Source organism: Callithrix jacchus, chromosome 10 (assembly GCF_049354715.1).
Source record: "Callithrix jacchus isolate 240 chromosome 10, calJac240_pri, whole genome shotgun sequence".
Lineage (NCBI taxonomy): Eukaryota > Metazoa > Chordata > Mammalia > Primates > Cebidae > Callithrix > Callithrix jacchus.
The window spans coordinates 102,081,474-102,108,345 of NC_133511.1; the positions used below are offsets into that span (position 1 = coordinate 102,081,474).

At 40.4% G+C, this 26,872-nt stretch overlaps 1 protein-coding gene and 1 pseudogene across 1 annotated transcript in view; both read left to right on the top strand.

Annotated features, from left to right (window-relative positions):
- The window catches only part of IFTAP (intraflagellar transport associated protein), a 253,244-nt gene that overhangs the window by 116,684 nt on the left and 109,688 nt on the right, over nucleotides 1–26,872 (top strand). The window lies entirely within an intron of this gene.
- On the top strand, nucleotides 516–14,429 carry LOC100410614 (large ribosomal subunit protein uL22 pseudogene; annotated as a pseudogene).

Genomic DNA, 26,872 nt, shown 5'->3' on the forward strand with positions numbered 1-26,872 from the left:
ATGTCCCTTCTCTTTCCTCCCATTCTTGCAGTCTCCTTCCAGAACCTGCTACTGGTAGAACCTTCAGGAAGAAGTTGGCAAAGCCGAATATGGTTTGCAGAATTCCAGAATATAGAAAAATGGCTTTCCAGTAAAACCAAATATAGAAAAATGACTTTCCAGTAAAGAGGGAATAACTTAATTACCAGCACATTAAGAAATATACTTTCATTGTATTAAACCACTAAGATATTTGATATTTGGTACTCGTTATTGCAGCTAATCAAAACAGATATTTCAATGGGATACATTTAGTTTTATGAAAACTCACTATAGTTTCCTTGTTCTGTTTTGTTATTTCATTAAGGACTTGGTGAAAATTCGCCTCCTGCCAGTGATCATGGGGAGGTGTGTAGAAACTATTGGTGTAAATGGCTCCACTCTCTTTTCCAAGTATGTGTGTGTATTCTCAGATGTTCATAGAATCCTGTGTGTATGTGAGTGTATAAATGGAAGAAAAAAATGTGGTTGGGGGCATGAGCCAGGAGAGATTGGAAGATGAAGTAGGTGAGAGAAAGTTTGGATTCAAGAGCTGTTTTGGGGCCCAGGTGACAAGATGTGGCATATAGATGAGAAAGAGTTTATATTCTCTATACATTTTTTTCCTGCTTTTTTAGAGTAAGATAGGGTCTTGCCATGTTTCCCAGGCTACAGTGCAGTGGTTCAATGACAGCTCACTGCAACCACCAACTCCTGGGTGCAAACAATCCTGCCTCAGCCTCCTGAGTAGCTGGGACTACAGGCATGCCCCACCACAGCTGGCTAATTTTTTATTTGTCTCACTGTTTTTCCCAGGCTCAACTCAAACTGGGCTCAATTGATCCTCTCACCTCAGTCTCCCAAAGTGTTGGGATTACAGGCATGAGCCACATGTCCAGCCTCTATACTTCTTTTTAAAAATTAATTTTGTGGCTCAAGGTATTCCAGAAATGGCCATTGTGGTTGACTTCATGCCCCTCTGACATGAGCCTCCAACATGGTGGGTCTTTTTTTTCCAGTATTTTTTTTTCTGACATTCTAACATTATCCAGGTTTACCTTGTGTATTTTCTTCCCTGATCCTAGCAACTCTACATTTCTTCTTGGGCCTTGATTAATTCTGGCAGCCCAAGAAATCAGGGCTTTGAATGCATACCAAGAAGACATCTGAGCTGGCCTTCCTGGCCTCAGCTCTTCCCTTTACCCCACTTCTCCCACTACTCTAACTGTGCTGGTACCCTAGATATCCTGGACAGGCTTACTCCTACCCCAGGACCTAAGCATTGGCTACTCTCTCAGCCTAAGATGCTCTGTTCTCAGATTCCACTAGCTCATTGCTCATTTCCTTTGGGTCTCTGTTCAAATGCCACTTTATTAGCATAGCCTTCTCTTATTAGTCTGTATCATCTCCCATCCCCTGCCCACTCACACTTATTCTGGACTCTAATTGCCATCTTAACATACTGTATACAATATTGTTTTCTTGATTATCATCTGCAATGATAGAAGATAGGTTTTATGAGAATAGGTTTTATGAGAATAAGTTTTATGAGAATAGGTTTTTTTTAATCTGTTTTGTTTACTTCTATATTCCTAGGAGAGCTCCTGGCCCATAATAGGCACTTATTACATGTTTGTTGAATTATTATAATGTTGTTGTTGCTGATTCTGGACATGGACATGCCACTTACATTCTATGACCTTCCTTTACAATGTACCTCCTGTTTTGTCAGTCCCTTATTTAAAACTCTTCAGGTGGTTTTTCTTTGCTGTCAAAATAAATTCCTTAATATGACCTTCTCGATCTGTCCCTGTTAAATCCTCCAGCCACACCTCTTGTCACTCATCTCTTTCCACTCTACTCTCCCTCCATATTGAAATGTTTGCAGTATCTAGCGGATCTGTGATCTCTTTTACTTTCCGGGTTTGTGCATGGCCTCTCCTCCTTTGAAGATACTTTCCACCCCTTTTATCCTTTACAGTTCAACTTTAGACAACATCTCTTCTGGAAAGACATTTTGCCCTCATGACAGGGTTAGTCCAATAGTACTAGATGTTTACCTCCATCATAGCACACGCCATGGTGTATTTTGATGACCTAGTTTATTGTAATTTAAAGCAAGTCTGTCTTAGTCTGCTCAGGCTGCCATAATAAAGTACCCAAGACTTACTGGCTTAAACAACAGAAATTTATTTTCTCAACAGTTCTGGAGGCTGGATGTCTGAAATCAAGTAGCCAGCATGGTCAGGTTCTGGTTAGGGTTATCTTCCTGGCTTGTGTCCTTATATGGCCATTCCTTGGCATGTATGTATGGAGAAAGAAGGAGAGTAAGTTCTTTGTCTTCTTACAAGGCTACCAATCCTATCAGATAAGGACTCTACCCTTATGACCGTAACCTTATTTTCTTCCCAAAAGTCCTATTTCTCAATACAGTCACCTTGCAGGTTAGGGCTTCAATATGTGAAATTCAGGGACAGAATTCAGTCCATAGCAGAAATCCTACTTTGAATTTTGTTAGTTAAAACATTAAACATCCATCAAACTAAGACTCACATAACTATTTCCAAAAGAAGACATATAAGAATGAAATGGGAAAGAACGAAGGACAAAGCTGAGCTATGAGGAACCCAGCAGGGAATGAGGAGGCTGTTTCTGGAATACCTGCTATTGAAATGCTAGAGTATTACAGGAACTTTCTTCCAAGGTCACACTGAGAGAGGATAATGCTCCACGTGTGAAGAGTATGTCCCTCTTTGGTATGTTTCAGACAGGGTCTGATGTTGGAAAGATGAGTCTAGGACAATGGAGTTGTAAGATCCCTTCAATTAAAAAACAAATGAACAAGACCAAGGGTCAATCAGTATTGGTAATCTGTAAGGAGGGGCAGGCTCCCACTTGCAGAAGTTGGAGCCAGGTGGGGCTCAGGACTGTGTAACAAACCTTGTGCTAAGGATGTTTGGCAGAGTAACAGGGAATAATCTGGGGTTCCTGTACTAAATCCCACGGGAATAATGGGAAATCTGAGAAGCAGCTCAGTCAGGAAGGGCCCAGGCAGTGCTGCATGTCTGGGTGATGGGCACACCCCAAGAATTCAGCAGTGCAGCACCTCCAGCTTCACGGGAGCCTCACTAGGACTGGATCACTGGATCCCAGGATTGGAAATGTTCTCAGCCCCTGTGATTATTCTTCTAGTCCCATGAGCCTTTTTCCTCACAGTTATGCCCTCCTGGAGTTTCCAGAGTAACCTACAAAATACAAGGAAAAAGCCATTTCATTGTAACTGGCAACTTTATATTACTATCAGGATATAAAGGGACTCCAGGGGAGAGAGGAGTATAAAGTTTTAAGCTTTGGGCCCAGGTTTATAGAGATCACAGAAGTCTCTTCTCCCCAGGAAGAACCCTCTCCTCTATTAGGAGGGGAGACTTTTGATGTTAAAACTTATGACAGTCAAGGCAAATAGTGCCTCCAGACTCCTACTGCCCCAGGCCTTTTACAGTCAAGACCTTCATCAGGTTTCTGAATATCCAAATTGCCTACCTCTTACAAACTAGACGGGAACAGGGGGGATTATCAGGATGTCTTAACCGTTATCTGTATTAACAGAAAGAATAGAACATTTATTTGCAGATTTATGGTGCAGTGAAATAATTCTGCTTCATAACTGCCAAATCCCACGCCATGGGAAGGATGTAGATAAGATTTCAGAATGGTTTCAAAATCACTTTATGATTTAAATGGTTCCTACTCTGTGGTTTCTACTGCTCTGATTTACTCTTCAGCCCTCTCATCCAAGGTGCCCAAACACCACGAACAACTTGCATTATTCTGCAGACAGTGGAATGGCACAAAGATGAGTTCAAGGCGACATTTGGGCTCATATTCTTTCAGCCTCAACTTTTTACCTGAAAAATGAGTATAATAAGACGCTGCTTCCTGTAGGGTTGTTAGTGAAACAATGCATGTAAACTGCTATGTAGTAAGCATCTAATAAACAAGAGCTGTTATTATCACATTCACATTTCCCATACTAGGGTATCCATGCCACAGGATGACATGAGATGACCTTATGCACCTCCAGATGGTCACACAGTCTATAGCACATAACAACTGGTCAGTGATGACCAGTTGAATCAGGAAATGGATTGAACTACCATTTTCAATGGTATCAAAAGTTTTTAAATTTTAGCAATAATATAATTGTTTTAACTTGCATATGCACAAGTCACCTTCCATGCTCATTAAAATGCAGAATGCTGGGCCCCATCCTTACAGATTTTGATTCAGTAGGTCTGAAGTGGAGCCCAGCAATATGAATTTAAGACAGGCTCCTCAGATATTTCTGATGTAGGAGGGTCTTGGACTAAACATTGAGAAATACTTTTAGGTTCACTGGTTTACAGGTTGAATCATGCATGGGAAAAGTAATTTCTATATATCAGTTGGAGTTCAGGGAGGACGAAAGAGCCACTGTAAATATTGTGGGAATAAGGGATTGACCTTAGGAATTTAAACGTACTTAGCATGGTTGGGAGGCACTGAGGAAGAGACAGTCTGGAAAGGGCAGCCAGTGAACCAAACAGTCCCTAAACATGATTATTAGGAGATCTGGTACAGGTGGGCAGGTCACAGTGTGCAAGAAAACCCCATATCCTGTGTGTGTCTGACTGCTGGTGTGGGGCTGCAAAGAAGGTTAACAGAGAAGTCTGGAGAAGCTGCACCTCTGAAGTTTGCATTGGAGGCTTTTGTTTGGTGGGGCCAGAGTTAGAAAGAGGAGATGGAAACTGGAGCCCAGTAGCTGCATTCATATGGGTCTGTCACCATGTCTGCCCACTGTGACCTTCTGAGAATAATGACTTCTTCATTTCTTCTGCAAGTTCCTCTTTTGGAGATCTTCCAACTCAGATCCACATAGGGAAGAAGCTTCTGGACCATGCAATTTCCAGCTTTCATCTAGTGGACATAGCACACTCTGGCACATCTTAATGCACTGAAAATTACACATGTGACACCCTCTCCATCCTGCTGCTTTTGGTCTCTGAGTGCTGGATGTTCACTCCTCTTGAGTTTCTGTGTATTTCAAGAGGACTTTTTGAGAGAATTCCAATGTTTTTATGAGTAAGCAGTTTGTAACTTTTGCAAACACAAGTTTATTTGGCATGTTGGGAAAACACACACACTGAGCTGCATCCTTCAGCCAGCTCATCGTCAATAAATAAAAGACAATAGATATAGGTGAGACATGAGTGAAATAGGGTTAGAGTCATCTTATTAGAGAAATTGGCATTTTAGAATTCAGCCAGTTACAGAGAGATATAGGTGTATCCTTAAGATGGGCATTACCCAGGAGCTTCAAAGATAGCCTTTGTGAATGAACAGAGATGGTGGAATCCCGTCTGCCAAGCAAAGGTGGAAGATGACTGCAGTAGGTTGAATAATGACCCTTTTATTACTCCATTTTCATACTGCTATGAAGAAATACCAGAGACTCTAATTTATAAGTAATCACAGTTCCACATGTCTGGGGAGGCCTCACAATCATGGTGGAAGGCAAAGGAAGAGCAAAGTCATGTCTTACCTGGCAGCAGACAGGAGAGAATGTGCAGGGAAACTGCCCTTTATACAATCATCAGATCTTATGAGACTTATTCACTATCATGAGAACAGCATGGGAAAGACTCACCTTCATGACTTATTACCTCCCACCAGGTCCCTCCCACGAAACATGAAAATTATGGGAGCTACCCAAATTCAAGATGAGATTTGGGTGGGGACACAGCCAAACCATATCAGCACCCTAAGTATCAGGTCCTAATCCCTGGAACCTATAAATGTTGCCTTACGGTTGCAAATAAAATGTATTATACAATTTTATAATTTTTAATAACTGTAAAATATGTTACAGATGGTAAGTTTTTGCAGTTAGGATAAAGTTAAGGATACCGATATGGGGAGATTATCCTGGATTACTGGGTGGGCTAAATGCCAACATTAAGTGTCTTTAAAGAGACAGAAAGATTAGGCACAGAGACAGAGGGGAGGAACGGGTGGCCACGGAGGCAGAGATTGGAATGATTTGGTGGGGGCCAGCCCCTAGTGGGGGCATTGCCTTGCTCATATCCTCATTTCAGCCCAGTGGTACTGATTATGGATGTCCAGCCTTCAGAACTATGTGAGAGTAAATTTCTGTTGTTTTAAGACACCAAGTATTTGGTAATTTGTTATAGTAGCCGCAGAGAACTAATGTAATATACTTTTTTTTTGGTCATCTGCTTCCCTACCTCCCCTTTGGAGTGAAACTCTCTGCTTGCTGCGACAGAAGGGCTGGTAGTGGCTGGGGGAGAAGGAGACTCCCTGAGCTGTAGCACGGGGCAGCTGGCTTTCTGGCACTTTCCAGTCCTGGGGGGAACTTTGAATGTCCTTCCTTTGTAGAAGCAAGTGTTACTGGCCGAGCTCCACCTATATTGAAAATACCTTTTTGTTTCAAATTGAGCCCAGTGTCTTCAAGACCTCCAATCCTGGGATAACTGTTTCTTTTGCAGACATATAAAATAACTTAAGTCCCAGTCATGCGTAACTGTGGGACTCTGTGCCCTTGGGCATTCTGAGGAGTGGTTCTTGGTTGTTTCTTGCCCACTCTAGAATTTAGTTTAGATGTCTGTGAATCTCCTTTGGCATCTAGTATCAGGTTCTTCAGGCTGCTGTCTTTGCCTGTGCTTCCAGGTAAGAACCACAACCCTCTCTTCATCTCCAAGGCATGTGATGGAGAATTAGGTGAGGTTCTGGGCTCTTTCAGGATATTACTGCCTGTCTCCTGAGACCTGGTATTAGTCATCTAGGGCTGCCCTCACAAAGTCCCACAAACTGGGTGGCTTAAACAATAGAAATTAATTTTCTCACAACTCTACAGGCTAGACATTTGAGATCAAGGTGTCTGAAGGGTTGGTTTCTTCTTGAGGCCTCTTTCTTTGGCTTGTAGGTAGCTGTCTTCTCCTTGCATCTTCACATGGTCTTCCCTTTTTGTCTTTCTGTGTCCTAACATTCTCTTATAAGGACACTAATCATATTGGATTAGGGCCCATGCTAATGGCTTGACTTTAAATTAATATCCTATCTCCAAATATAATCACATTCTGATTTACTGGAACTTAGACTACAGCATATGATTTTTTTTTGAAGGGGATAAAGAGCACAATTCATCCCATAACAGATCTCAGTTTCTTGTACTGAGGCAATTCTCATGAAGAGCTTACATGGTAAGCACTACGTAAATAATGAGTTATTCAATTGTAGCATTATTATTTCCATTTTCTCATGCAGCTACAAAACTACCACATTTCTGTATACATAATATATCTATTATAAGCATATACTATATCCATATTTCTATGGTACCTCTCTTGGTAAATCATTTTAGTGATTTCATTTAAGTAAGAAATCTGGGTGACTTGCTTTCTGTTTCCCAGAAGCCTTGGGGATTTCTAAAATATAAGACAAACCTTCTTAATTTTCACTCATTAACTCTGGAGGTCACAATGTGGATTAAGACTGGAAAGTTTACAATTCAGTTTAAATGTCATGAGGAGGTAAGTACAGTGTGACAATGGAGGCTGTATGAAGGGGCCCGTGGCAGAATAAGCTTGTCCACACATTCTTTGACATTCCTCTCTAGTGAGAGGAGGTATATATATATTCCCTTTCTTTGAAACTGGACTGATTTTGACTGTGTTGACCAGTAGAATGTGGCAGAATTGGTGCTTTTACAAGGCTTTAAGGAAGGAGCAGCATCCTCGCTTAGAATGCTTATTTTAGAGGAAGCCAATGCCATGTCACACGTCTGACTAGCCAATGCCATGTCACACGAGAGCCATCTCTAACCATTCAAGCCATCTCAGCACTGGAGGGATGTCCTAACTTGCCAAATTATGAGCTCTATAAAATGGCATTTTTAAAAATACTACTAAGTTTTGCAGTTGTTACCCAGCCATAGGTAACTGAAGACCCTAATTCAGACATGGAAGATGATTAAGAAATCCTATATATCTGTATCCAACATTAAAGCACTGAGTGCATGTAGACACAGAATTTTTTGGACAATGCCTATCTGCAAAATCTACTCCCTGCTTTCACGTGTGAAGGCAAAGGCAAGTGCCTCTTCAGACGTTAGGTCTTACAGTTCCTGCTGTGTTGATGAACTCCATGGAAAGTGCTGATTTTGAACATTATATAAACTACTACCTGTGGAGCCCTTCATTCTCCTGGGGGCTGGTACTGCAATTTGCTACAGTGGCCCCTCTCCAATGGCTCTACAGGTCATTACTTCAGGCTGCTTATTCAGCGTTTCCTTAACCCATGGTACCTGCCACAGAATCTCCCTAATTCTGCTACTTAATGTGCTTTGCCAAGGGTCCTGCCCTTCTCTCTTCTTGCTAATTATTTTTCTCTGTCCAAAGTTGCTTTTTTCACATCACTGGGTCCAAGCATCCCTGGAAACATTATCCCTCCAGCTCTCATAATACATTACAGAAAAGCAGCATCAGAGAGAGATTCAGAGTGCGGCCCCTAGAGGTAGACTACCTGAGTTTGAAACCCGATTTTGCCTCTTAAACTCAGCATGACTTTGGGGCCTCTGGGCTTCAGTTTCCACAATGACAAAGTAAGAAAAATGGTAGTACCTGCAGTTAGGGTCTATGTGAGGATAAAACAGAGATCATTCATGTAAAACAAGCAGAATAATGTGAGTATCCAACAAATGTCAATTTTTATAATTCATAACATGCATCTTGTAGTATGCTAATTATCTGCTTATTTATGGGTCCAAATTCCTTGAGGATAGATAGTGTCTTGAGCACTATCACCTCCCTAATGCTCTGTAAAATGTGCAACATACATTCGGCACGGAATCACTACTTTTGGAATGAGCGAAGGCTACAAAAACCACTTAAAGTCTGTATCTGTCAGTGGAAGGTCAATAATATCTTCATAAGAGGAAGGTAGCAAAAGTTGGATAGCAACTTGATTTTGTAGAATATGCTCTATATCATTCCAAGAACCGAAACAAATTTAATTAAAGGGTTAAGTAAAACAACTGCATTCACAAGTATGGTTCTTACACAAGACTTTTTGTTAGGAATGTGTGGTTAAGGTGCTTGATAACGTAAAGCTGTAATGATCAGGTTCCTGAAGAACTTGAGATATAGGAATCCAGAACCTGAAACCCCTTGATTATTCATTGGAGGGGCTGCATAAATAAAGAACAATTTATTTATATATAGGATCCACCTATTTAAGACAGAATTTAAATTGGTATATAGCTACTCATATAATAATTTATGATGAGAAAATACATTAAAATGAAGTAATGTAGTTGAGTCCTAAGAAAAAGGTAAGTTAAAAAGTTAGATGAAACTGAAAATGAAGTTTGTTCCCAAAATGCTTACTATGCAGTCCTGTACATTTTCCAGAGACGGGTCACAAATTCGAATTTTCTACTAGTTTTTATGTGAAAATCATTAAAAAAAAAAAACCAATTACATGAGTCCCACTTCGGAATAATAATGCTAACAGCTAGCATTTATCACATGCTTATCCAGTGCCAGCTGAGGCTCTTAGTGCTTTGCTTGCATTAACTCTTCATCCTTACAGTGATACTAGGAGGTAGGTACTTGGCCCAGGCCTTGCAGCTGGCACAGCATTTTTAAACCAGGCAGACCAACATTTGAAACCAGGCACATTGGCACCATGCCTACCACTGTTTTAAACAAGAACAGCTAGATTTCATATTAAGAAGCCACAAAGTATCTGAAAGATGTCACTTTACAGAAACAGTGCGTACCATTCTGACGTTACAGTGGTGGAGTTGGCAGGTGTGCCCAGGCCAAGCAGTGGGGCTGGACACAAACTCGGTGGCCCAAAGAGAGTGCTGAATTTTTGCTGCACATGCTTAAAAGTGCAGAGAGTAACAGTGAACTTAAGGGTTTAGTTGTAGATTCTCTGTCGTTGAGCATATCCAAGTGAACAAAGCACCCAAGATGCGCTGCTGGACCTACAGAGCTCATGGTTGGATTAACCCGTACATGAACTCTCCCTGCTACATTGAGATGATTCTTACTGAAGAGGAGCAGATTGTTCCTACACTAGAAGAGGAGGTTGCCCAGAAGAAGAAGATATCCCAGAAGAAACTGAAGAAACAAAAACTTAGGGCACGTGAGTAAATTCAGCATTAAAATAAATGCAGTTAAAGGAAAAAAAAAAAGAACTTTGAGAAGAAATTTTCTTTTGTTGGTTCTTGAATTCTTTGGGGAACCTTTTTGTAAAATATAAGAGACCTACCAGTCAAAAACAGAAATTGGGTGCATGCTCATCCAAGGCAGTTCTCAAAGTAGACCCCAGACTAGCAGCATCAGCCTTACCTGGGCATTTGTTAGGAATGCAAATTCTTGGTCCTCTTCCCAGGTCCACTGCATCAGAAGCTTTGGGGCTGCCATCTAACAGTCTGCGTTTTGGTAAGTCGTCCAGGTGATTCTAATGTGGGCTTAGGTTTGAGAACTGTTCTAAAGGGAAAGGAGCTCCTGGGGTGGAAGATATTTGTCTTCTTATGACTGAAACTTCAGAAGATGGAAGAGCTCATGAAATTATGGTGCTGGTATCAGAGACCAGAGCTATAGGACTCATATACTTACTATCCTAGAAAAAGCAGGAGATGCTATAAAAAGCAGTGACTGTGTTCCTGACCAATCCATCAAGCAACAGGTAAATGCAATAATAGAACTTGCAGCTCTCGCTTGGGTAGACAAAGCAGGATGTGGAGACCCACATCATGAACTGTTGCTTTAAGAGCTACCACAGGAATATACCAGGAAATCTGAGAAAATCCATTTGAAGCAGGTGGAGTGCCACTGCAGGCTCCATGGGTCAGCTGAAGAACTGTGAGTCTGCTTGCTTTCTCAGCTGGAAGGCTTATAGACTGGGGCAAGTTCTCAGCCCTGCTCATCGGCTGCCTGGAAACTAACTTGGTACTATTGTGGGGTCATGGAGGGAGTGAGACCAGGCTGCAGGCTGTGTAGTTGGTAAGGCCTGTGATTGCTAACATCCGCCCACTTCCCTGGTGACCTGTGTGATGCAGCAGAGACAGTCATAAACCACCTAGGAACATAACTTTTTTTGGCCTGGGAGCCACCCTGCCATCCCTCACAGATCTGCTGCAAGGCCTGCCCAAGGAGAGACTGAGTTCAGACATGCCTAACTCTGCCTCCACCTGATGGTCTTTCTCTACCCACCCTGGCAGCCAAAGATAAAGGATATAATCTTTTGGGAGCATTATGGTCCTACCCACCACCTGATCCTCCCTACACTGTCACAGCTGATGGGCTCTTGAAAGTGCCACCTCCTGGCTGGAGGCCAACCAACACAAAACCAGTGCATTTAGCAAAAATACAACCAAGGACCCTCGCAGAGTCTACTTCACTCCCCTGCTACCTCCACTGTAATAGGTGCTTATATCTGTGGCTGAGAGACCTAAAGACAGATCACATTATAGTACTCTTTGCAGACACTCTCCAGTACCAGTAGCTCCACTGGGTGGTTAGATCCAGAAGAGAAGTAACAATCACTGCAGTTTGGCTCTCAGGAAGCCCCATCCCTAGGGGAAAAGGGAGAGCACTATATCAAGGGAGCACCCCTGTGGAGAAAAGAATCTGCACAGCAGCCCTTGAGTTCCAGATTTTCCCTCTGACATAGTCTACCCAAATGAGAAGGAACAGAAAAACAATTCTGTTAATATGATAAAACAAGATTCTTTATCACCTTTAAAAGATCACACTGGCTCACCAGCAATGGATCCAACCAAGAAAAAATCTCTGAATTGCCAGAAAAAGAATTCAGAAGGTTGATCATACATTATTAATTCAGTTAATGAGGCATCAGAAAAGGTATAGTCCAACTTAAAGAAATTAAAAAAAAATGGTTACAGAATATGAGGGGAAAAATCGTCAGTGAAATAGCATGAATAAAAAACAATCACTACTTCTGGAAATCAAGGGCAGACTTAGAGAAATGCAAAATGCACTGGAAAGCTACAGCAATATAATCAAACAAGTAGAAGAAAGCACTTCAGAGTCCTAAGATAAGACTTTCAAATTAACCCAAACAAACAAAGACAGAAAAAAAAAGAATTAAAAAAAATGAACAAAGCCTCAAGAAGTTTGGGATTATGTTAAATGACCAAACCTAAGAATAATTTCTTTTCCTGAGGAAGAAGAGAAATCTAAAAGTTTGGAAAACATATTTGAGGGAATAATCAAGGAAAACCTCCTGGCCTTGTTAGAGATCTAGACATTCAGATACAAGAAGCTCAAAGAATACCTGGGAAATTCATCACAAAAAATTATTGCGCAGGCACATAGTCATCAGGTTATCTAAAATCAAGATGAAGAAAAGAATCTTAAGAGATGTGAGGCAAAAGTTTCAGATAACCTATAAAGGAAAGCCTATCAGATTAACAGAGCATATCTCTCAGCAGAAATCCTACAAGCTAGAAAGGTCTGGGCTCCTATCTTTAGCTTCCTTAAACAACACAATTATCAGCCAAGAATCTTGTATCCAGTGAAACTAAGCTTCATAAATGAAGGAAAGATAAAGTCTTTTTCAGACAAATGCCTAGAGAATTTGCCACTACCAAGCCAGCACTATAAGAACTGCTAAAAGGAGCTCTAAATCTTGAAATACACCAAAATAGAATCTCCTTGAAGCATAAATCTCACAAGACCTATAAAACAATAACACAATTAAAAAAACACAAGGTAGTCAGGCAACAAATAGCATGATGTATAGGATAGTACCTCACATCTCAATACTAACATTCAATGTAAATGGCGTAATTGTTCCACTTAAAAGATACAGAATGGCAGAATGAATAAGAATTCACCAACTGAGTATCTGTTGCCTTTGAGAGACTCACCTGACACACAAGGACCCATATAAACTTAAGGTAAAGGGGTGGAAAAAGATATTCCATGCAAATGGACACCAAAAGTGAGCAGGAGTAGCTGTACTTATATCAGACAAAACAAACTTTAAAGCAATGTCAGTTACAAAAGGCAAAGAGAGACACTATATAATGATAAAAGGACTAGTCCAACAGGAAAATACTAAATATATATGCACCTAACACTGGAGCTTCCAAATTTACAAAATACTAAATATATATGCACCTAACACAATACTTAATATATATGTACCTAACACTGGAGCCCCCATATTTACAAAACAATTACTACTAGACCTAAGAAATGAGATAGCTAGCAACACAATAATAGTGGGGGACTTCAGTACTCCACTGACAGCACTGGACAGGTCATCAAGACAGGAAGTCAATAAAGAGACAATGAACTTAGGCCAGGTGCGGTGGCTCATGCCTGTAATCCAAGCACTTCGGGAGGCTGAGGCAGATGGATCACTTGAAGTCAGGAGTTTGAGACCAACCTGGTCAACAAGATGAAACCGCAACTCTACTAAAAATACAAACATTAGCTGGGTATGGTGGCAGGTGCCTATAATCCCAGCTACTCAGGAGGCAGGCTGAGGTTGCAGTGAGCCAAGATCGTGCCACTGTACTCCAGCCTGGGTGACAAAAATGAGAGTCTATCTCAAAAGAAAAAAAAGAAAGAAAGAAACAATGAGCTTAAACTATACCCTAGAACAGATGGAATTAACAGATATTTACAGAACATTCTCCCCAGGAACTGAAGAATATACATTCTTTTCATCAGCACATGGAACATTCTCCAAGATAGACCATGTGACAGGGTACTAAACAAGTCTCAGTAAATTTAAAGAAATTGAAATTATATAAAGTACTCTCTCAGACCACAGTGGAATAAAATTGGAAATCAAAAGGAACTTTCAAGTCCGGGTGTGATGGCTCATGCCTGTAATCCCAGCACTTTGGGAAGCTGAGGAAGGTGAATCACCTGAGGTGAAGAGTTCAAGACTAGCCTGGCCAACTGGGTGCAGTGGCGCCAGTACTTCGGGAGCACTTGTACTCCCAGCACTTTGGGAGGCCAAGGTGGGCAGATTGCCTGAGCTCAGGAGTTCAATACCAGCCTGGACAATGTGGTGAAACTGTGTCTCTAGTAAAAATACAAAAATTATCCAGTAATGGTGGCAGGTGCCATAATCCTAGCTACTAGGGAGGCTAAGGCAGAATAATCACTTGAACCCAGGAGGTGGAGGTTGCATTGAGTCGAGATCACACCATTGCACTCCAGCCTAGGTGAGAGAATGAGACTCTGTCTCAAAAGAAAAAAGGGCCGGGTGCGGTGGCTCAAGCCTGTAATCCCAGCACTTTGGGAGGCGGAGGCGGGTGGATCATGAGGTCAATAGATTGAGACCATCCTGGTCAACATGGTGAAACCCCGTCTCTACTAAAAATACAAAAAATTAGCTGGGCACGGTGGCACGTGCCTGTAATCCCAGCTACTCAGGAGGCTGAGGCAGGAGAATTGCCTGAACCCAGGAGGCGGAGGAACGGTGAGCCGAGATCGTGCCATTGCACTCCAGCCTGGGTAACAAGAACGAAACTCCGTCTCAAAAACAAAACAAACAAAAAAAAAAGACCAGTCTGGCCTGGCCAACATAGTGATACCCCGTCTCCACAAAAATATTTAAAAATTAGCCAGGCATGATGGTAAGTGCCTGTAATCCCAGCTACTCAGGAGGCTGAGGAGGGAGAATCACTTGAACCCTGGAAGGTAGAGGTTGCAGTGAGCCAAGATCGCGCCGTTGCACTCCAGCACACGTGACTCCATCTTCAGGAAAAAAAAAAAAAAAAAAAAAAGGAACCATGCAAATACATGGACATTAGATAATCTGCTCCTGAATGATGGCTGGGTCAAAAATGAAATCAGGATGGGAATTAAAAATTCTTTGTACAGAACAATGACAGTGACACAATCTATCCAAACCTCTGGGACACAGCATAGGTGGTGCTAAGAAGAAAGTTTATAGCATTAAACACCTACATCAAAAAGTCCGAAAGAGCACAAATAGACAATTTAAGGACACAACTCAGGAACTGGAGGAACAAGAAAAGTTCAAACTCACATCCAGTGGAGGAAAATAAATAAAGATCCGATCAGAGCAGAAATATTAACAAATGAAATTGAAATAAACAAAAACACAAAAGATAAATGAAACAAAAGCTGGTTCTTTATAAAGATAAATAAAATTGATATATTAACCAAGAAAAGAGAAAAGATCCAAAGAAGCTCAATTAGAAACAAAACAGGAGATATTATAAACAATACCACAGAAACACAAAAGCTCATTCAAGTCTACTATGAACACCTTTGTGCACACAAACTAGAAAACCTAGAGGAGATGGAAACATTTCTGGAAATATACAACCCTACCAAATTAAACCAGAAAGAAATAGAAACTCTGAACAGACAAATATCAAGCAGTGAGATTGAAATAGTAATTAAAAAGTTACCAACCAAAAAATGTCCAGGACCAGATGGATTCACAGATAAATTCCATCAGATGTTCAAAGAAGAATTGGTACAAATCATGTTGACACTGTTCTTAGAGAAAGAAGGAATCCTCCCTAAATCATTCTGTGAAGCCAGTATAACCCTAATATTAAAATCAGGAAAGGACATAACAAAAAAAGAAAACTACAGACCAGTATCCCTGATAAACACAGGAGCAAAAATCCTCAACAAAGTGCTAGCCAACAGAATCCAAAAGCATATCAAAAAGATAACACACCATGATCAAGTGGGTTTCATACCACAGATGCAGGGATGGTTTAACATCCATAAGTTAACAAATGTGATACACTACATAAACCGAATTAAAAAAAAAACACATACAATAATCTCAACAGATGCAGAAAAAGCATTTGACAAAATTCAGTATTTCTTTATGATTAAAATCCTTAGCAAAATCGACATAGAAGGGACACATCTTAAGGTAATAAGAGCCATCTATGGCAAACCCACAAACAACATTACACTGAGTGGGAAAAGTTGAAAGCAATCCCCCTGTGAACTGGAACAAGACAAGGATGCTTGCTTTCACCAAATCTATTGAACATAATACTGGAAGTCCTAGCCAGAGCAATCAGACAAGAGAAAGAAATAAAGGGCACCCAAACCAGTAAGGAGGAAGTCAAGCTGTTGCTGTTTGCTGATGACATGATTGTGTAACTAGAAAATCCTAAAGACTCTTCCAAAAATCTCCTAGAACTGGTAAATGAATTCAGCAAAGTTTTGGGATACAAAATTAATGTATACAAATCAGTAGCTCTGCTATACAGCAACAGTGACCAAGCTGAGAATCAGATAAGGAACTCAACCCCTTTTACAATAGCCACCAAAAAATAAAGTACTTAGGAATATACCTAACCTAGGAGGTGAAAAACCTCTACAAGGAAAAACTACAAAACACTGCTGAAAGAAATCATAGATGATGCAAACAAATGGAAACACAATCCATGCTTATGGATGGGAAGAATCAGTACTGTGAAAATGAGCATACTGCCAAAAGCAATCTACAAATTCAATGTAGTTCCCATCAAAATACCACTATCATTTTTCATAGAACTAGAAAATACAATCCTAAAATTCATATGGAACTAAAACACAGCCTGCATAGTCAAAGCAAGACTAAGCAAAAAGAACAAATCTGGAGGCATCACATTACCTGACTTCATGCTACATATAATGACATAATCACCAAAATGGCATGTTACTGGTATAAAAATGGCATATAGATCAATGGAACAGAATAGAGAACCCAGGAATAAAGCCAAGTAAAATCAACCAATCTTTGATGAGACAAACAAAGACACAAAGTGGGGAAAGGATGCTCTGTTGAACAAATGGTGCTGGGATAACTGGCAAGCCACGAGTCAAAGAATAAAACTAGATCTTCATCTCTCACCCTGTACATGTCAACTCAAGATGGATCAAGGACTTAAATCTAAGATCTGAAACCATAAAAATTCTAGAAGATAACATTGGATAAACCCTTCTAGATATTGGCTTAGGCAAAGACTTCATGACCAAGAACCCAAAAGCACATGCAACAAAAACAAAGATAAATAGTTGAGGCTTAATTAAACTAAAAAGCTTCTGCACAGCAAAAGAAATAACCAGCACAGTAAACAGACAACCCACAGAGTGGGAGAAAAATATTCATAATCTATACATCTGATGAGGACTGATATCCAGAATCTATAAGAAACTCAAACAAATTGGCAGGAAAAAATTCCTATAAAAAAGTTGGCTAAGGACATGAATAGACAATTCTCAAAAGGATATACAAATGGCCAACAAACATATGAAAAAAATGCTCAACATCTCTAATGATCAGGGAAATGTAAATCAAAACCACAATGCAATTACCACCCCTCCACTCCTGCAACAATGGCCATAATAAAAAAAAGTAGATGTTGACATGGATGTAGTAAAAAGGAACACTTTACACTGCTGGTGGGGAATGTAAACGGGTACAATTACTATAGAAAAGAGTATGGAGATTCCTTAAAGAACTAAAAGTAGATCTACCATTTGATCCAGCAATCCCATTCCTGGGTATCTACACAGAGGAAAAGAAGTCATTATATGAAAAAGATACCTGCACATACATGTTCCCAATTCAAATGCCCATCAATCCATAAGTGGATAAAGAAAATGTGATACACACACATACACACACACACACACACACACACACACACACAAATACTATAATACTGAGCCATAAAAAGGAATGAAATAATCACATTCATAGCAAACTGGATGGAATTGGAGACCATTATTCCAAGTGAAGTAACTCAGGAATGGAATACCAAACATCATATATTCTTACTCATAAGTGGGAGCTTAGCTATGAGAATGCAAAGAATAATATGATGGACTTTGGGGACTGGAAGGAAAGGGTGGGAGGAGGGTGAGGGATAAAAGACTACACATTGGGTACGGTGTACACTGCTCAGGTGATGGTTCCACCCAAATCGCAGAAATCACCATTAAATAACTTATTCATACAACTGAACACCACCTGTTCCCCTCAAAACCTATTGAAATAAAAATAAACAATAATGCAGTCATTGTAATGCTGGCTCACACAGGTTAGCAACACATAGTTTGGCAAAGTGATTTCACTTGTTTTTTTCATGATATTCTGATAACACCAATGCAAATTAGAGCCTTTGCAGTTGAAGCAATAGAGGCTCTAAGCCTATGCCTTAAGTCCAGGTTTGCTTTGGCTCTAGTTAATTGTTGGAGCACTGCCTGTCTTGAAAGGGGTTATATTTTAAAGGCATTATCCCAGCAGTGTGGGAAGGCTGGCTAGGGGTTCATGTTACAGGGTGCTGTTGCTGAACAGTCATGTGATTTGGCATCTCCTTTGGCCAAGTTACACAGCAGGTGTTTCAGGGCTCAGGATGCTAGTCCCACCTCCTCCCTTTGTCTCTGCCTGTCCTTAGGGATATTTCTTCCTTCAGGGAATCTCAATCCTTCTCGTGGGTTAAGGCAAGGATAGGTCTCCTGCCAGGCGCAACCTAAGATAGTGGGAAAGCTGGATGACCACTTCAATCTCACTTTTTCCAATGTAGAAACTGAATTGGGTAAAATTACCTGCATGTTTGTTGCCAGGAAGAATGTGCGTTGGGAAGAAGGGCATCCTTATAGCCTAGATGGTAGGTAAACTCTCCTACCCTCTGCTCAGAGGTTTTTTATTTCTCTGTGACCTCAAGATCTATCTCATCCTCATATTTGAGTTCTGGGTTGTTGCTGGTAAGAACTTTGGCACTGTATATTTGTTTTTGATTTTCTGTCAGGGAGGATGATAATGAAGTCAGCTCACCTCTACATCACCATTTTAAAACCTACTCTCAGCTCCTTGTGTACTCCAATAACTTCCCCAACTCTGAATCTTTGAATAATAATCCCACTCCGCTACCTGGAAAAATTTTCCACTTGGTTCTCATATATCAAAATCCTTCTCATCCTTTAGGTCTTAGACTAAATGCTATCTCTTCATGGAGGCCTTTCAATCCAATGTAAAATATCCAAGATAGCAGTTTTACTCAGATGTTGGCACCTGGCTAGAATGGCTGGATTAGCGAAAGCTTGCTTGGCTTCTCTTTCCCCATATCCTTTTCTAAGCTAGCTTGGGCTTCCTCACAACATGGCACTCCTGGGACATATCTATTCACATGGGAGCTAGCTTCCCCTAGATCAAGTGTTTCAAGAGAGGATATTGCTACTTCTTTAAAGACTGGGTGATGCATCATTTCTGTCATATTTTACTGGTAAGCAGTGTCAGAACTAGCCTAGATTCAAGGGGAGGGGACATAGACATTTCCCCTCAATGGAGAGGAGTGTCAACGAATTTGTAAACAAGTTAGGCTATCACAGGGGCTTTCCTACAGCCTCCACTGTCACATGGTACTTCCCTTCCCATGACATTTAAACTGAATTGTAACTGCCTAGTCTTAGTCACCATTGTGATCTCCAGAGGCCAGCACAGTACTATTAATAAATATTCATTCAACAAGTAAATGAATGAATGAAAATTAAGAGGGTTTGTTTTATATTTAAGATATTCTTAAGGGTTCTGACAAACAGGAAACCTTTGAAACCACGAACCTTCAGGAGGAATCAAGTCTGTCGTGTTCACTGTTACTTCCTCTGCATTGGCACAGTACCTGGCAGGTATATTAGGTCCTCAATAGCTGTTTGTTGAATGAATAAGTGAAATAATGCACGTTTATCAAACCTAGTTCCACTGCCCTTTCAATGGCACCAACGTTGATCGTTGTATGTAAACTACAAGCCTTTTTTGCTGTACCAGCTGCACAGCCAGCTCCATTTCTGCACTTCCTATTCTTCTTACAAGTCTAGCCCCAGAGAACTCTGGGGAGCCACATCCACCAGCACTTGACATCATACTTCACACGTGTATTTTCAGATACTTGAAGCAGGGGTAGAAGTGGAATATTGTTTTGAAATTCATTGAGCTTAGAAAACAATTCCTTTACAACTAAGAGGTCCATCAGTTGTAATGTACAGACTTCTGGAGTTTATTTAGCCTTTTCTTGTAGGGGAACAATGGAAAATAGGAAATTGGACAACTTGGAGAAGAATGTGGTAAATGCCATAAGTATATTAAGCTCTTTTCTCTGTGCTAAAAGAAGATGCAAAGGCAGATAATATGAACATTGTCAGGGGTTACTGAGAGGCTCAGAATTATAGTCAATTCCTATAATGGTATTTTGCTTTTCAGCCCTATGTGATAGTTTCTTCATGGGGCTTTTTACTCTAGTGAGTTTGCTTTTGAGTACTTTGGATTCAGACTTTGCTCACAAGGGAGCAGGACAATTGATGGTAAAGGAAGGGACTCCTCTGAATCTTGATCTTTGGTTTAAACTTCCCTTTGAGCTTTAGACCCTTATATCAGACTGCATACCACAGATCTCACCTGGATATCCCACAGCTATTTCAAACTACACTTGCCCGAAATAGAATTCATTCTGTGCTCTCACAAATGAGTTCTCATTTCTTAGTTCCTATTGAGATCAAAGGAGAATCACCTTCCACACAGTCATCTGAGCAGAAGCACAGATATCATCCTTCAAACCTCCCTAGTGTTGGTGATAATAAGGTAACGTTTATTGGTAGCATCTTATATGCCAGGTCCTGTGCTAAGTACTTTGTGTACCTCAACCCCCTTAGTCATCACTGCAGTCTGTGACTAACATTATATTATTATCTGCATTTTGTAGCTGAAGAAACTGAGGTGATTCCAAAAGTATCCTAACAGGTCTCTTTGCCTGAAGGTCCTCTCAGATTTATCTACTGCATGGCAAGCTAACTTCCCTTTTAAATAAGCAGACCCGCATGTGCCATTCTCTTTCTCACAAGCTTCACTGGCTCCCCATTGTCCTTAGAATGTAGCCGAAACTGTTAGCCAAGAATACAGTGCCCTTTATGGCTTGGTCACTGAGCACCCATCCAACCTCATTTTTAGTGTTTCGTACCTTGGCCCCCCATCCCCTCACTCCATGTTGTAGCCATGTTGGATACTTGCAACCACTTGAAATATGCATATTTTCCAGCCTCATTTAATTCTTCATCCTAAAAATATTTTGGGGCAGCCCATCATATGTTAGGCACTATCTTAGGCACTAGTGCTATAGCCGTGAACAAAACAGATCAAGGCCTGCCCTCATGGCACTTGCATTCTAGCGGAGAGTCAGACAATGCCCAGGGAAATAGATACATAGACAATGTACTGGCAGAGTCGTGTGTGTTGTGCCAAGGGAGATAAAACAGAGAAAAGGGGAAAATGTGACAGCAGGGTTCTGTTTTATTTAAGATGGCCAGAAAAGGTACTTTGCAAAGGTCCTGAGATGAGAACTTGCCTGGAATGTTTGAAGAGCATCAAAGAGGCCAGTGTACCTGGGAGAAGGTGGAACCAAGGGAGGGCTCTAATATACCAAGGGGTGCATCATGTAAGGCCTCGAAGCCATGGCCAAGACTTTGGATTTTATTGCAGATGGGATGGGAAATTATTGCAAGTTTGAGATCAGGGAATGATGGAATCTGATTGGCATTTCACAAGGATCATGCTGATAGCTGTGTGACTGTTGAGCAGACTGTAGTGGGGCCAGAGTGGAAGTAGGGAGACCAGGTAGGAGGCTCCTGTGCAGCTCTTGTTCCCCTTTCAGAATTTCATTCCCCACACCCTTCATCACCTTTGCCTGGTGACTGCTACCAGCTTTCTACACCCATCTCAGGGGTATCTCCATTCGAAAATCTTACTCAGTTCTCTTCCTCTCTATGCTCCTGATGCAGAATTTTATGTATTTTTAATAGTATGTAATCTTACTATTTTGTAGTTATGTATATGTCTGACTTTCATAATTGACTGTGAGGTTAATGAATCCTTAAGGGCGGGATCTATTTCTATTTCTTGCTTTTCTTTGTTTCTAGTTTCCTGGCATGTCATAGTGTTGATAGGACTCAATGAGGAATTGAGAAATACATGAGTGAATGAACAAGGGAACAGCTCGTCTGGCTGATACTAAACATTTTAATACTTATCTGATTGAACAAGGGAGGGTTGAAATAGTTTCATTCAGTCAAAATGGCCTATGTATTTATAGGCCAACTTTAAAATATAACTTGCATATACGAAGGCATCAAATTTCAGAAATTGTGAAAAATAGATTGGTGGAGTCGTGGAGAATCCTTTGTATTACAGTGCCCTCTGCTGAAAAGAGCTCCAGGCTGTCAACTTATTGACTAACCTTTCTGTTGTTTTTAATTTTTTTTGTTAATACATAGTGATTGTACATATTTCTGGGGTACATGTGATATTTTGATATGTGCATACAATGTGTGGTGATCAATAGAATATTATTCAGCCATATAAAAGAATGAAATCCTTTGATTTGCAGCCATGTGAATGGAAGAAGAGGATATTATGTTAAGTGAAATAAACCAAACTTTGGTCACGATTTCCATCACTCACAGCAGCCCTGGTGTGCCAGCACACTTAAACAATTCAATCAGGATCAGCCAGACAGAACCAGAACCACCACTTTGTTTTATGTTGTTAAGGATTTTGAAAAACTCCCTTTAGAATACCATGGGTAGAGTGTGACTTACGGCTTCTCAGATTATTCATTTGTTGAATGGCTTTCAATTGGTTTTCTGTAAGCCCCTGCTTGGCTTAAAATAAATCTGATATAAGCAAATCTTTTTCTTTTTGAAAAGAAAGAAATGACTGAAAGGTGATTTATTTGATGAATGAATTAAGATATTATAGAATTCCTTTAACAAGCCTCTTGAATGCATTTAAAATGATGTAATTTGTTAAAGAAAAACATTTACATGGAACTTCTAAGGGCCCAGAAGTTAGCAATTAGATGTGAGCAATTCTAACTTGGACAGTTTCCATCAGCTATAATCTTTGGGTGTCTGTACTAGACAGTGCTCTGCTGATATTGAGGGGTGGCTCTAAAGACTAGAGGAGACCAGATTCTGGCTCTCAGTCTAGACCTGCTATGTCCAAAATGTAGCCCCTAGTCATATATGGGTATTAGGCCCCTGCAATGTGGCTAAGGCTACTGAGGAACTAAATTTTTGACTTAATTTAATTATAATTCTAATGTAAAACTGGTATTTGATTACATTATTAGAAAACTTTTCAGTATGTTTAGAACAACTTAGGTCTGTGGATCTTTTTTAGTTATAAATTTTGTAAACTTTAAATATAGATCAACTATTTCTGATGTTTCTGATGAAACTTTAGTGTAGCAATTAAGATGTACTGTAAGTATAAAATACACACTGATTTTGAAGACTTTAGCACAAAAGGATGTAAAATATCTCCCTAATGCTTTTTATACTGATTACATGTTGAAATAACATTTTGGATATGGTGGGTGAAACATTTTAACAAAATTAATTTTACTTGTTTATCTTTACATTTTAAAAGTGATTATTAAAATTTTAAAATTACATACATGTTTATTACATTTCTACTAAAAGTGCTAGGAGTCTGTGCTAGGTATGCCTGTTACCTTTGCATTACACTTATCCTGTTCTAGGTGAAGCCACACAGCACAATGCACTTAGAACCCTGGCTTGGCGATCCCATCTAATTAGACCAGCATTGGGCAAGCAGGATTGAGAACCAGTTATGATATTTGCCTACTGACTTGGTCCCTGATGCAGGCTTTGTCTCTCTGGATATAAACAAAACACCAGAAGAGCTCTGTCATCCCTCCCAGGAACTTCTTCCAGTGGAGCCAACCAAATTTTCTCACCTAAGGTTTTGGAATCAAGACACAAGCCTCGCTGGTAAGAAGCTGTTGGATATGGGAGTCCAAGGCAATGAATTAGAGATAGCTTCCTGGGAATGCAAAGCCTTGCCTGGGGAGTGAGAGCCTTAGAGGATGCTGGTGTGCAGTGTGGAGAGTGGGCCCACGTGCTGAGTCCTGAAGCTTGGGGAGAAGCACAGTGGAGACTTGGGCACACCTCCCACTTGGGGTTTTGTGAGATTCTGTCATTTCTTTCCCACAAACCCTCCCTTTGTTTAACCTAGCTTGAGTGGATTTCTGTTTCTTAAAGTTAATAATTTTCACACATACAAACATGATTAGGGAAACAAGTCAACTATTTAGAACAATAAAAAAGCATCAAAATTTACAAATCTGAAATTAGAGGAATGAGTATGTATGTGCAGGGAAAGATACTGTGGTATTAGGACTAGTCTGGAACAGTGGTCCTCAAAGTGTGGTCTGGGGGACCCCGAGATCCTTTCAATGGGATCTTCATAAAGTCAAAATTGTTTTCTAATGATACCAAATCATTATTTGCCTTTCTTGCTGTCATTCTCTCACTCATGAGTAGTGGAATTATACAGAAACAACATGATGAGTGATACAGCAAAAGCTTAGATGCAAAAGCAGCTATGAGAACCCAGCTGTCTTCTATTAAGGCATACATTGAAGAGATTTATAAAAATCAAAAACAGTGCCATTCTTCTTGCTATTTTTTCAATTCTTGAAAATATAGTTAATTTTCATAAAACTATGTTAACATGTAAAGGGTTTATTAAATATGTTAAAGTTTCTCCATTTTAACCACTAATGTAGTAAACATTGATAGATAGAACCCACATAAACAACAGCTCTTGGGATCTTCTATAATTTTGAACAGTGTGAATGGTCCTGAGTGAAAAATAGTAAGATAAGTCAGTGAAGAGTTTATGGAGGGAGAACTGGTTTGCAGTTGCCATGAGGTCTTCTTTTCTGTTTAAAATGCCTGTGTCTAAATAGGGGCCAAGCAAGGGTGTGATTACAGTGGTTCTCAACCCTGACATCAAAATCACCATGGGGGACGAGAAAAATACAGATATTCAGGCTTCCGTCCCCAGATATTTATGTCATAGGGTCTGAGAGGAGATCTAGGAGTCTGTATTCTTAAAAAGTGCCTGAGCAGCTTCTTTGCACAACATGCAAAGAGGAACAAAGAAAAGACATCATTTAATTTGAAAGAGATGGGCCATAAATGATGAAAAGCAAATGAGGGTGCCTGCCCCCACCTGGCTGCTGGCCTTTTTCTGGAAGATCTGTGGGTGAACTGGGGGGGCATGAGGCTGGTTGTTGAGGCCAGGGGGGACTGCATGCACAAGGTAGGCTGGCCTCACCTGGCTGCCTCTCTGATGGCCTGTCAATGCTGATGGCCTCCCTGAGCTGATGCTGTGGATTTCTTTGTAGGTGCTCAAGGGAACGCCCTGAAACCCATGAACCCACCAGAGTTGAGAATGGGAAAAGATGAGATTCTGCAAACCCAAGTTAGTCCCTGTGCCTTGTTTTCAAGCTTTAGCTCTTTAAAAAATGTTCTGGGCACTACAAGTGGATTCTGAAGCAGAGGTTAGCTATATAGTTCAGGAGGTAGGCTGGAATTTGCCATTTGTACAGTAAAGCAGCAGAAAGTTTTCTTGTGCGCGCGCGCGAGAGAGAGAGAGAGAGAGAGAGAGAGAGAGAGAGAGAAAGAGAGAGTTGTTTCCTTAAAATAAAGGAGATCCCCCACCCACCCTTCCCTACCTCAATATCTTTCAGATACGTATTGATTACCTCTGAGGGTTCAAAAGGTGCTGTGTTTACCTCCCCTCTACTCTCATGTCCATTCACAGGAAGTCACAGTTAGGGTTGGTGTGGAATTTTCTTCTTACTGTGCAGTGATACATTGAGATGGATTATGAGCTTATTTTGGCTCCCTAGAATGTTTTCCTTCCACTTTGTTTCCTCTGGAAGCAAATCCTGCTTTCCTGGGCACAGAAGTACTGTATAATTCAGGATTGCCCATTTATAATGTCCTATCTTTGGGAACAGGGGCACCACATGGCACTAGTCTAGTAACTCCAAATGCTTTCACTGACATGCATGTCATTGTAAATGGCCACCCCTGGAGTGGCATGGCAGGACAGCCCTGCCTTGGAAATTGAGGGGTGGGAGTAGGTAGCAGGAAATGTAGCAGGACCAACTAGACTCTATTTCTAGAATTAACTTAGGAAGGGTTGGGAGACAGAAATGTATTTCCATTAGGGTTGCTAAACAGGGATGCAGAGAAATAAGTTTAGTTGTCACCTTCTTGACTGTATGCAGGAAAATGGTTGTGGGAGAGAATTACTCCATCATATCTAGCAGGAAACAGACACTGAAGACTGTGAGAGAAAAAGCTCTCATGACATAGGTTGAGCCCTGGGTCCATGAACCTGAAGTGAGGGCCATTTCTGGATTTTTAAATTCTATAAGTTAGTGAAGTTTACAATTTCTCTTAAGCAAGTTCAAGTTGAGGTACTGACTAATGTCTTCTGAGTAGACAAATGGATATTTAAATGTAACTTGGTGGATGCGGACATTCAGGAAATTAAAAAAAAAAACCCAATGACTCAATGGTATATTCATACATGCCAACTATCCCACAGCTGATTCTAAGATACTTCTTATTTTGTCATTTGAGCAGACTGTTCATTTAGGTTTTGTTGGCTGCAGAGAAGAGGTTTAATGTAGGCATGATATTCATCATAAACAGAGTAAAGTGAAATGTTACCAGTATTTGAAAGTAACATGTCAATTAATAATAACAATATAAGAAAATCTATATATTCTAAGCCTTTGTTTTCAGAAAAAGATTTCCATATCTAAATTTATCTCACATTTTATATGTATGATCATGTATAAATATGTAATATTTTACAAAAATGTCATTACCTGATTAAACAGGTTCTGTAACTTTTTGGCTTCATTTAATTTATCTCATGGCTT